This window comes from Acyrthosiphon pisum, unplaced genomic scaffold (assembly GCF_005508785.2).
Source record: "Acyrthosiphon pisum isolate AL4f unplaced genomic scaffold, pea_aphid_22Mar2018_4r6ur Scaffold_21892;HRSCAF=25221, whole genome shotgun sequence".
NCBI classification, from domain to species: Eukaryota; Metazoa; Arthropoda; class Insecta; order Hemiptera; family Aphididae; genus Acyrthosiphon; species Acyrthosiphon pisum.
Window position 1 is genome coordinate 31,981 of NW_021771406.1, and position 11,357 is coordinate 43,337.

The 11,357-nt window shown below is 35.6% G+C and overlaps 1 long non-coding RNA gene across 1 annotated transcript; it reads right to left on the reverse strand.

The window, feature by feature from the left end:
- Positions 1-591: 591 nt before the first annotated feature.
- Positions 592-11,338, reverse strand: LOC115034983. Its single transcript, XR_003840155.1, has 3 exons — positions 10,864-11,338; positions 3,514-5,614; positions 592-1,117 (listed from the first exon to the last, which is right to left on the reverse strand). It is a non-coding gene; the product is annotated as an uncharacterized LOC115034983 (long non-coding RNA).
- Between the last annotated feature and the right edge of the window lie 19 nt (positions 11,339-11,357).

The following is an 11,357-nucleotide window of genomic DNA, read 5'->3' on the forward strand; positions in this document are numbered from 1 at the left end:
ACCGGCATCTAGAGCCCGAATGCTGTATTCATCATTTGGTCGTAGGTTATCCACAGGAAATTTTGTACCGGATGAAATGAAGAAGTATGCAGGAATCTAGACTAATCGGGGCAAGTGTCCTGCGTGCTAAGAATATTGGAATGGTTGTTGACTACATTGAGTCGAACGTCAAAAGGAACTCTTAACTAAGCAAATATTTTCCATTGGCTTGTATATTTTAATAACAACTATACTCACAATATATACAACACAAGCATTTCAAGAAAAAAACACAGAGAAATGCAATAGCTACCATATCGAAGAGGAAGTGACAGTGGTACCTGACGTAGGGCCAATGATTTCCATCGTTTGCACAGTTGATTTACCAACCATATGGTTGAAAAACAATCAAGGAAAACTATGTACAAAGTAAAATGGAGTAATATACGAGAACCCATACTCATAGAAGCGAGCGTAATGTGGGAATATAAGCCAAGGCTCTTCATGGATTATTGGGGGGGCGTGTATATGAAAGAGTTCATAAAGAGTGGGATCAATTTCAACGGGTTCACCCGGCATCTAGATCCCGAATGCTGTATTCATCATTTGGTCGTAGGTTATCCACAGGAAATTTTGTACCGAGTGAAATGGAGGAATATTCAGGAATCTAGAGTAATCGAGGCAAGTATCCTGCGTGCTTACAATATCGAAATGGTTGTTGACTACTTTGAGTCGAACGTCAAAAAGAACTCTTAACTACGCTAATATTTTCCATTGGTTTGTATATTTTAATAACAACAATACTCACAATGTATTCAACACATGCATTTCAAGAACAAACCACAGAGAAATGCAGTAGCTAAATTATCGAAGAGGAAGTGACAGTGGTACCTGACGTAGGGCCAATGATTTTTCTTGTTCCCTGAGTTTATTTTTCAGTACTTCGACTCATAGTACTCGCAGCTTTAGAAACTCTGTGGTACTGGGACATACTAAGTGAGGACGACTACGAAGAAACCTTCAAAAGTACGAATTTTGAATAAAAAAATATAAATATAATTTTCAACACAAGCATTTTAAGAACAAAACACAGAGAAATGCAATAGCTATAATATTGAAGAGGAAGTGACAGTGGTACCTGACGTAGGGCCAATGATTTCGATCGTTTGCACAGTTGATTTACCAACCATATGGTTGAAAAACAATCAAGGAAAACTGTGTACAAAGTAAAATGGAGTAATATCCGAGGACCCATACTCATAGAAGCGAGCGTGAAGTTGGCCTATAAGCCAAGGCTCTTCATGGACTATCCGGGGGCGTATATATGAAAGAGTTCATAAGGAGTGGGATCAATTTCAACGGGTTCACCCGGCATCTAGAGCCCGAAAGCTATATTGATCATTTGGTCGTAGGTTATCCACAGGAAATTTTGTACCGAGTGAAATGGAGGAATATTCAGGAATCTAGAGTAATCGAGGCAAGTATCCTGCGTGCTTACAATATCGAAATGGTTGTTGATTCATTTGAATCAAACGTTTGTATATTTTAAGGATAACAATATTCACAATATATACAACACAAGCATTTCAAGAACAAAACTTAGAGAAATGCAGTAGCTAAAATATTGAAAAGGAAGTGACAGTTGTACCTGACGTAGGTCCAATTATTTGTCTTGTTTCCTGAGTTGATTTTTCAGTACATGGACTCATAGTACTCGCAGCTTTAGAAACTATGTGGTACTGGGACCTACTAAGTAGTGATGGGAACTATCGAATAGTCACTATCGAACTATTCGATAGTAGTTCACTATTCGAACTATTCGATAGTAATTCCATAATTATCGAACATTCGAATAGTCACCATGTATTCGATAGCTTTAAAACTATTCGAATAGTTTATCGAATAGTTTTATCGAATAGTTTTCATTCGAATAGTTAATCAAATAGTTTTATCGAATAGTTGTCATTCCAATAGTGTATCGAATAGTTTTCATTCGAATAGCTTATCGAATAGTTTTCATTCGAATAGTTTTCATTCGAATAGTTTTCATTCGAATAGTTTTCATTCGAATAGTTTTTATTCAAATAGTCTATCGAATAGTTTTATCGAATAGTTTTATCGAATGTTTATTTATTTCGAAAGTTTATAATATATTAGTTTATCGAATAGTTTTCAATGTTTTCAATTTTTCATTCAATAGTTTAGTTAATCGAATAATTATTATTTTTTATTCATTCGAAATTCGAATTTTGATTGGTTGTAACTTTTAGCTTGTAACTTGTTAGTTTTTTATCTTATATATTTGATACATAAAAATAATAATGTATTTTTATCCATAGAAGAAATTACATCAGATTTGAATTTTAGAGTTCTTCAAATATCTCTATGAACAACAAGTTTATTTACTTTCTAAATTTTAATGTATAATTATTAATTACTAATTTGTAAAAATAATTTTCTACAGCTTATATTTGAAAATTGGAATACGTGTTTATGTGGGGACAATGATTCATCGCTAAAAAGTAAAATCTCAGGTGGTCAAGAAATAAATTGTGAATTAAAATTTGAAATATCAAAATTCCAAATAGTCCGTATAATAAAAAACTATTCGATAGTGTTATTCGAATAGAATATCAAACTATTCGAATAAACTATTCGAATAGACTATTCAATAGTGCTATTCGAATAAACTATTCGATAGTGCTATTCGAATAGACTATTCGATAGTGCTATTCGAATAGACTATTCGATAGCTTATCAGAATATTCGATAGTTTTTATTGAAAAACTACTAATCGGTTATACTTAAAAACATTCGAATAGTATTCGATAGATTAAAAAAACTATCGAATACTATTCGATAGTGTAAACTATTCGATAGTGCCCATCACTCCTACTAAGTGAGGACGACTACGAAGAAACCTTCAAAAGCACGAACTTTGAATAAAAAAATATAAATATAATTTTCAACACAAGCATTTTAAGAACAAAACACAGAGAAATGCAATAGCTATAATATTGAAGAGGAAGTGACAGTAGTACCTGACGTAGGGCCAATGATTTCCATCGTTTGCACAGTTGATTTACCAACCATATGGTTGAAAAACAATCAAGGAAAACTATGTACAAAGTAAAATGGAGTAATATCCGAGAACCCATACTCATAGAAGCGAGCGTAATGTTTGCATATAAGCCAAGGCTCTTCATGGACTATTGGGGGGCTTATATATGAAAGAATTCATTAGGAGTGGGATCAATTTCAACGGGTTCACCCGGCATCTAGAGCCCGAAAGCTATATTGATCATTTGGTCGTAGGTTATCCACAGGAAATTTTGTACCGAGTGAAATGGAGGAGTATGCAGGAATCTAGACTAATCGGGGCAAGTGTCCTGCTTGCTTAGAATATTGGAATGCTTGTTGACTACATTGAGTCGAACGTCAAAAGGAACTCTTAACTAAGCCAATATTTTCCATTGGCTTGTATATTTTAATAACAACAATACTCACAATATATACAACACATGACAGTGGTACCTGACGTAGGGCCAATGATTTCGATCGTTTGCACAGTTGATTTACCAACCATATGGTTGAAAAACAATCAAGGAAAACTATGTACAAAGTAAAATGGAGTAATATCCGAGAACCCATACTCATAGAAGCGAGCGTAATGTGGGCATATAAGCCAAGGCTCTTCATGGACTATCGGGGGGCGTATATATGAAAGAGTTCATAAGGAGTGGGATCAATTTCAACGGGTTCACCCGGCATCTAGAGCCCGAATGCTGTATTCATCATTTGGTCGTAGGTTATCCACAGGAAATTTTGTACCGAGTGAAATGGAGGAGTATGCAGGAATCTAGACTAATCGGGGCAAGTGTCCTGCGTGCTTAGAATATTGGAATGGTTGTTGACTACATTGAGTCGAACGTCAAAAAGAACTCTTAACTACGCTAATATTTTCCATTGGTTTGTATATTTTAATAACAACAATACTCACAATATATACAACACAAGAATTTCAAGAAGAAAACACAGAGAAATGCAATAGCTACCATATCGAAGAGGAAGTGACAGTGGTACCTGACGTAGGGCCAATGATTTCCATCGTTTGCACAGTTGATTTACCAACCATATGGTTGAAAAACAATCAAGGAAAACTATGTACAAAGTAAAATGGAGTAATATCCGAGAACCCATACTCATAGAAGCGAGCGTAATGTGGGCATATAAGCCAAGGCTCTTCATGGACTATTGGGGGGCTTATATATGAAAGAATTCATTAGGAGTGGGATCAATTTCAACGGGTTCACCCGGCATCTAGAGCCCGAATGCTGTATTCATCATTTGGTCGTAGGTTATCCACAGGAAATTTTGTACAGAGAGAAATGGAGGAGTATGCAGGAATCTAGACTAATCGAGCCAAGTGTCCTGCGTGCTTACAAGATGGAAATGATTGTTGTTTAATTTGAATCAAACGTTTGTATATTTTAAGAATAACAATATTCACAATATATACAACACAAGCATTTCAAGAACAAAACTTAGAGAAATGCAGTAGCTAAAATATTGAAAAGGAAGTGACAGTTGTACCTGACGTAGGTCCAATTATTTGTCTTGTTTCCTGAGTTGATTTTTCAGTACATGGACTCATAAAACTCGCAGCTTTAGAAACTATGTGGTACTGGGACCTACTAAGTGAGGACGACTACGAAGAAACCTTCAAAAGTACGAATTTTGAATAAAAAAATATAAATATAATTTTCAACACAAGCATTTCAAGAAGAAAACACAGAGAAATGAAATAGCTATCATATCGAAGAGGAAGTGACAATGGTACCTGACGTAGGGCCAATGATTTCCATCGTTTGCAAAGTTGATTTACCAACCATATGGTTGAAAAACAATCAAGGAAAACTATGTACAAAGTAAAATGGAGTAATATCCGAGAATCCATACTCATAGAAGCGAGCGTAATGTGGGCATATAAGCCAAGGCTCTTCATGGACTATTGGGGGGCTTATATATGAAAGAATTCATTAGGAGTGGGATCAATTTCAACGGGTTCACCCGGCATCTAGAGCCCGAAAGCTGTATTGATCATTTGGTCGTAGGTTATCCACAGGAAATTTTGTACCGAGTGAAATGTAGGAATATTCAGGAATCTAGAGTAATCGAGGCAAGTATCCTGCGTGCTTACAATATCGAAATGGTTGTTGACTACTTTGAGTCGAACGTCAAAAGGAACTCTTAACTACGCTAATATTTTCCATTGGTTTGTATATTTTAATAACAGCAATACTCACAATGTATTCAACACAAGCATTTCAAGAACAAAGCACAGAGAAATGCAGTAGCTAAATTATCGAAGAGGAAGTGACAGTGGTACCTGACGTAGGGCCAATGATTTTTCTTGTTCCCTGAGTTTATTTTTCAGTACTTCGACTCATAGTACTCGCAGCTTTAGAAACTCTGTGGTACTGGGACATACTAAGTGAGGAAGCCTACGAAGAAACCTCCGAAAGTACGAATTTTGAATAAAAAAATATAAATATAATTCTCAACACAAGCATTTCAAGAACAAACACAGAGAAATGCAATAGCTATCATATCGAAGAGGAAGTGACAGTGGTACCTGACGTAGGGCCAATGATTTACATCGTTTGCACAGTTGATTTACCAACCATATGGTTGAAAAACAATCAAGGAAAATTATGTACAAAGTAAAATGGAGTAATAATCGAGAACGCATGCTCATAGAAGCGAGCGTAATCTGGGCATATAGGCCAAGGCTCATAATGGACTATTGGGTGGCGTGAATAAGTAGTATATTATTAGGAGTGGGATCAATTTTAACGGATTCATCCGGCATCTAATGCCCGAAAGCTGTATTGATCATTTGGGCGTAGGTTATCCACAGGAAATTTTGTACCGAGTGAAATGGAGGAATATTCAGGAATCTAGAGTAATCGAGGCAAGTATCCTGCGTGCTTACAATATCGAAATGGTTGTTGACTACTTTGAGTCGAACGTCAAAAGGAACTCTTAACTACGCTAATATTTTCCATTGGTTTGTATATTTTAATAACAACAATACTCACAATGTAATCAACACAAGCATTTCAAGAACAAAACACAGAGAAATGCAATAGCTAAATTATCGAAGAGGTAGTGACAGTGGTACCTGACGTAGGGCCAATGATTTTTCTTGTTTCGTGAGTTTATTTTTCAGTACATGGACTCATAGTACTCGCAGCTTTAGAAACTCTGTGGTACTGGGACATACTAAGTGAGGAAGCCTACGAAGAAACCTCCGAAAGTACGAATTTTGAATAAAAAAATATAAATATAATTCTCAACACAAGCATTTCAAGAAAAAACACAGAGAAATGCAATAGCTACCATATCGAAGAGGAAGTGACAGTGGTACCTGACGTAGGGCCAATGATTTCCATCGTTTGCACAGTTGATTTACCAACCATATGGTTGAAAAACAATCAAGGAAAACTATGTACAAAGTAAAATGGAGTAATATCCGAGAACCCATACTCATAGAAGCGAGCGTAATGTGGGCATATAAGCCAAGGCTCTTCATGGACTATTGGGGGGCTTATATATTAAAGAATTCATTAGGAGTGGGATAAATTTCAACGGGTTCACCCGGCATCTAGAGCCCGAATGCTGTATTCATCATTTGGTCGTAGGTTATCCACAGGAAATTTTGTACCTAGTGAAATGGAGGAGTATGCAGGAATCTAGACTAATCGGGGCAAGTGTCCTGCGTGCTTAGAATATTGGAATGGTTGTTGATTCATTTGAATCAAACGTTTGTATATTTAAGAATAACAATATTCACAATATATACAACACAAGCATTTCAAGAACAAAACTTAGAGAAATGCAGTAGCTAAAATATTGAAAAGGAAGTGATAGTTGTACCTGACGTAGGTCCAATTATTTGTCTTGTTTCCTGAGTTGATTTTTCAGTACATGGACTCATAGTACTCGCAGCTTTAGAAACTATGTGGTACTGGGACCTACTAAGTGAGGACGACTACGAAGAAACCTTCAAAAGCACGAACTTTGAATAAAAAAATATAAATATAATTTTCAACACAAGCATTTTAAGAACAAAACACAGAGAAATGCAATAGCTATAATATTGAAGAGGAAGTGACAGTGGTACCTGACGTAGGGCCAATGATTTCCATCGTTTGCACAGTTGATTTACCAACCATATGGTTGAAAAACAATCGAGGAAAACTATGTACAAAGTAAAATGGAGTAATATCCGAGAACCCATATTCATAGAAGCGAGCGTAATGTGGGCATATAAGCCAAGGCTCTTCATGGACTATTGGGGGGCTTATATATGAAAGAGTTCATTAGGAGTGGGATCAATTTCAACGGGTTCACCCGGCATCTAGAGCCCGAATGCTGTATTCATCATTTGGTCGTAGGTTATCCACAGGAAATTTTGTACCGAGTGAAATGGAGGAGTATGCAGGAATCTAGACTAATCGAGGCAAGTGTCCTTCGTGCTTAGAATAATGGAATGGTTGTTGACTACATTGGGTCGAACGTCAAAAGGAACTCTTAACTAAGCCAATATTTTCCATTGGCTTGTATATTTTAATAACAACAATACTCACAATATATACAACACAAGCATTTGAAGAAGAAAACACAGAGAAATGAAATAGCTATTATATCGAAGAGGAAGTGACAATGGTACCTGACGTAGGGCCAATGATTTCCATCGTTTGCAAAGTTGATTTACCAACCATATGGTTGAAAAACAATCAAGGAAAACTATGTACAAAGTAAAATGGAGTAATATCCGAGAATCCATACTCATAGAAGCGAGCGTAATGTGGGCATATAAGCCAAGGCTCTTCATGGACTATTGGGGGGCTTATATATGAAAGAGTTCATTAGGAGTGGGATCAATTTCAACGGGTTCACCCGGCATCTAGTGCCCGAAAGCTGTATTGATCATTTGGTCGTAGGTTATCCACAGGAAATTTTGTACCGAGTGAAATGGAGGGATATTCAGGAATCTAGAGTAATCGAGGCAAGTATCCTGCGTGCTTACAATATCGAAATGGTTGTTGACTACTTTGAGTCGAACGTCAAAAGGAACTCTTAACTACGCTAATATTTTCCATTGGTTTGTATATTTTAATAACAACAATACTCACAATGTATTCAACACAAGCATTTCAAAAACAAAGCACAGAGAAATGCAGTAGCTAAATTATCGAAGAGGAAGTGACAGTGGTACCTGACGTAGGGCCAATGATTTTTCTTGTTCCCTGAGTTTATTTTTCAGTACTTCGACTCATAGTACTTGCAGCTTTAGAAACTCTGTGGTACTGGGACATACTAAGTGAGGAAGCTTACGAAGAAACCTCCGAAAGTACGAATTTTGAATAAAAAAATATAAATATAATTCTCAACACAAGCATTTCAAGAACAAACACAGAGAAATGCAATAGCTATAATATTGAAGAGGAAGTGACAGTGGTACCTGACGTAGGGCCAATGATTTCCATCGTTTGCACAGTTGATTTACCAACCATATGGTTGAAAAACAATCGAGGAAAACTATGTACAAAGTAAAATGGAGTAATATCCGAGAACCCATATTCATAGAAGCGAGCGTAATGTGGGCATATAAGCCAAGGCTCTTCATGGACTATTGTGGGGCGTATATTTGAAAGAGTTCATAAGGAGTGGGATCAATTTCAACGGGTTCACCCGGCATCTAGAGCCCGAATGCTCTATTCATCATTTGGTCGTAGGTTATCCACAGGAAATTTTGTACAGAGAGAAATGGAGGAGTATGCAGGAATCTAGACTAATCGTGCCAAGTGTCCTGCGTGCTTACAAGATCGAAATGATTGTTGTTTAATTTGAATCAAACGTTTGTATATTTTAAGGATAACAATATTCACAATATATACAACACAAGCATTTCAAGAACAAAACTTAGAGAAATGCAGTAGCTAAAATATTGAAAAGGAAGTGACAGTTGTACCTGACGTAGGTCCAATTATTTGTCTTGTTTCCTGAGTTGATTTTTCAGTACATGGACTCATAGTACTCGCAGCTTTAGAAACTATGTGGTACTGGGACCTACTAAGTAGTGATGGGAACTATCGAATAGTCACTATCGAACTATTCGATAGTAATTCCATAATTATCGAACATTCGAATAGTCACCATGTATTCGATAGCTTTAAAACTATTCGAATAGTTTATCGAATAGTTTTATCGAATAGTTTTCATTCGAATAGTTAATCGAATAGTTTTATCGAATAGTTGTCATTCCAATAGTGTATCGAATAGTTTTCATTCGAATAGCTTATCGAATAGTTTTCATTCGAATAGTTTTCATTCGAATAGTTTTCATTCGAATAGTTTTTATTCAAATAGTCTATCGAATAGTTTTATCGAATAGTTTTATCGAATGTTTATTTATTTCGAAAGTTTATAATATATTAGTTTATCGAATAGTTTTCAATGTTTTCAATTTTTCATTCAATAGTTTAGTTAATCGAATAATTATTATTTTTTATTCATTCGAAATTCGAATTTTGATTGGTTGTAACTTTTAGCTTGTAACTTGTTAGTTTTTTATCTTATATATTTGATACATAAAAATAATAATGTATTTTTATCCATAGAAGAAATTACATCAGATTTGAATTTTAGAGTTCTTCAAATATCTCTATGAACAACAAGTTTATTTACTTTCTAAATTTTAATGTATAATTATTAATTACTAATTTGTAAAAATAATTTTCGACAGCTTATATTTGAAAATTGGAATACGTGTTTATGTGGGGACAATGATTCATCGCTAAAAAGTAAAATCTCAGGTGGTCAAGAAATAAATTGTGAATTAAAATTTGAAATATCAAAATTCCAAATAGTCCGTATAATAAAAAACTATTCGATAGTGTTATTCGAATAGAATATCAAACTATTCGAATAAACTATTCGAATAGACTATTCAATAGTGCTATTCGAATAAACTATTCGATAGTGCTATTCGAATAGACTATTCGATAGTGCTATTCGAATAGACTATTCGATAGCTTATCAGAATATTCGATAGTTTTTATTGAAAAACTACTAATCGGTTATACTTAAAAACATTCGAATAGTATTCGATAGATTAAAAAAACTATCGAATACTATTCGATAGTGTAAACTATTCGATAGTGCCCATCACTACTACTAAGTGAGGACGACTACGAAGAAACCTTCAAAAGCACGAACTTTGAATAAAAAAATATAAATATAATTTTCAACACAAGCATTTTAAGAACAAAACACAGAGAAATGCAATAGCTATAATATTGAAGAGGAAGTGACAGTGGTACCTGACGTAGGGCCAATGATTTCCATCGTTTGCACAGTTGATTTACCAACCATATGGTTGAAAAACAATCAAGGAAAACTATGTACAAAGTAAAATGGAGTAATATCCGAGAACCCATACTCATAGAAACGAGCGTAATGTTTGCATATAAGCCAAGGCTCTTCATGGACTATTGGGGGGCTTATATATGAAAGAATTCATTAGGAGTGGGATCAATTTCAACGGGTTCACCCGGCATCTAGAGCCCGAAAGCTATATTGATCATTTGGTCGTAGGTTATCCACAGGAAATTTTGTACCGAGTGAAATGGAGGAGTATGCAGGAATCTAGACTAATCGGGGCAAGTGTCCTGCGTGCTTAGAATATTGGAATGCTTGTTGACTACATTGAGTCGAACGTCAAAAGGAACTCTTAACTAAGCCAATATTTTCCATTGGCTTGTATATTTTAATAACAACAATACTCACAATATATACAACACATGACAGTGGTACCTGACGTAGGGCCAATGATTTCGATCGTTTGCACAGTTGATTTACCAACCATATGGTTGAAAAACAATCAAGGAAAACTATGTACAAAGTAAAATGGAGTAATATCCGAGAACCCATACTCATAGAAGCGAGCGTAATGTGGGCATATAAGCCAAGGCTCTTCATGGACTATCGGGGGGCGTATATATGAAAGAGTTCATAAGGAGTGGGATCAATTTCAACGGGTTCACCCGGCATCTAGAGCCCGAATGCTGTATTCATCATTTGGTCGTAGGTTATCCACAGGAAATTTTGTACCGAGTGAAATGGAGGAGTATGCAGGAATCTAGACTAATCAGGGCAAGTGTCCTGCGTGCTTAGAATATTGGAATGGTTGTTGACTACATTGAGTCGAACGTCAAAAAGAACTCTTAACTACGCTAATATTTTCCATTGGTTTGTATATTTTAATAACAACAATACTCACAATATATACAACACAAGCATTCATGAAG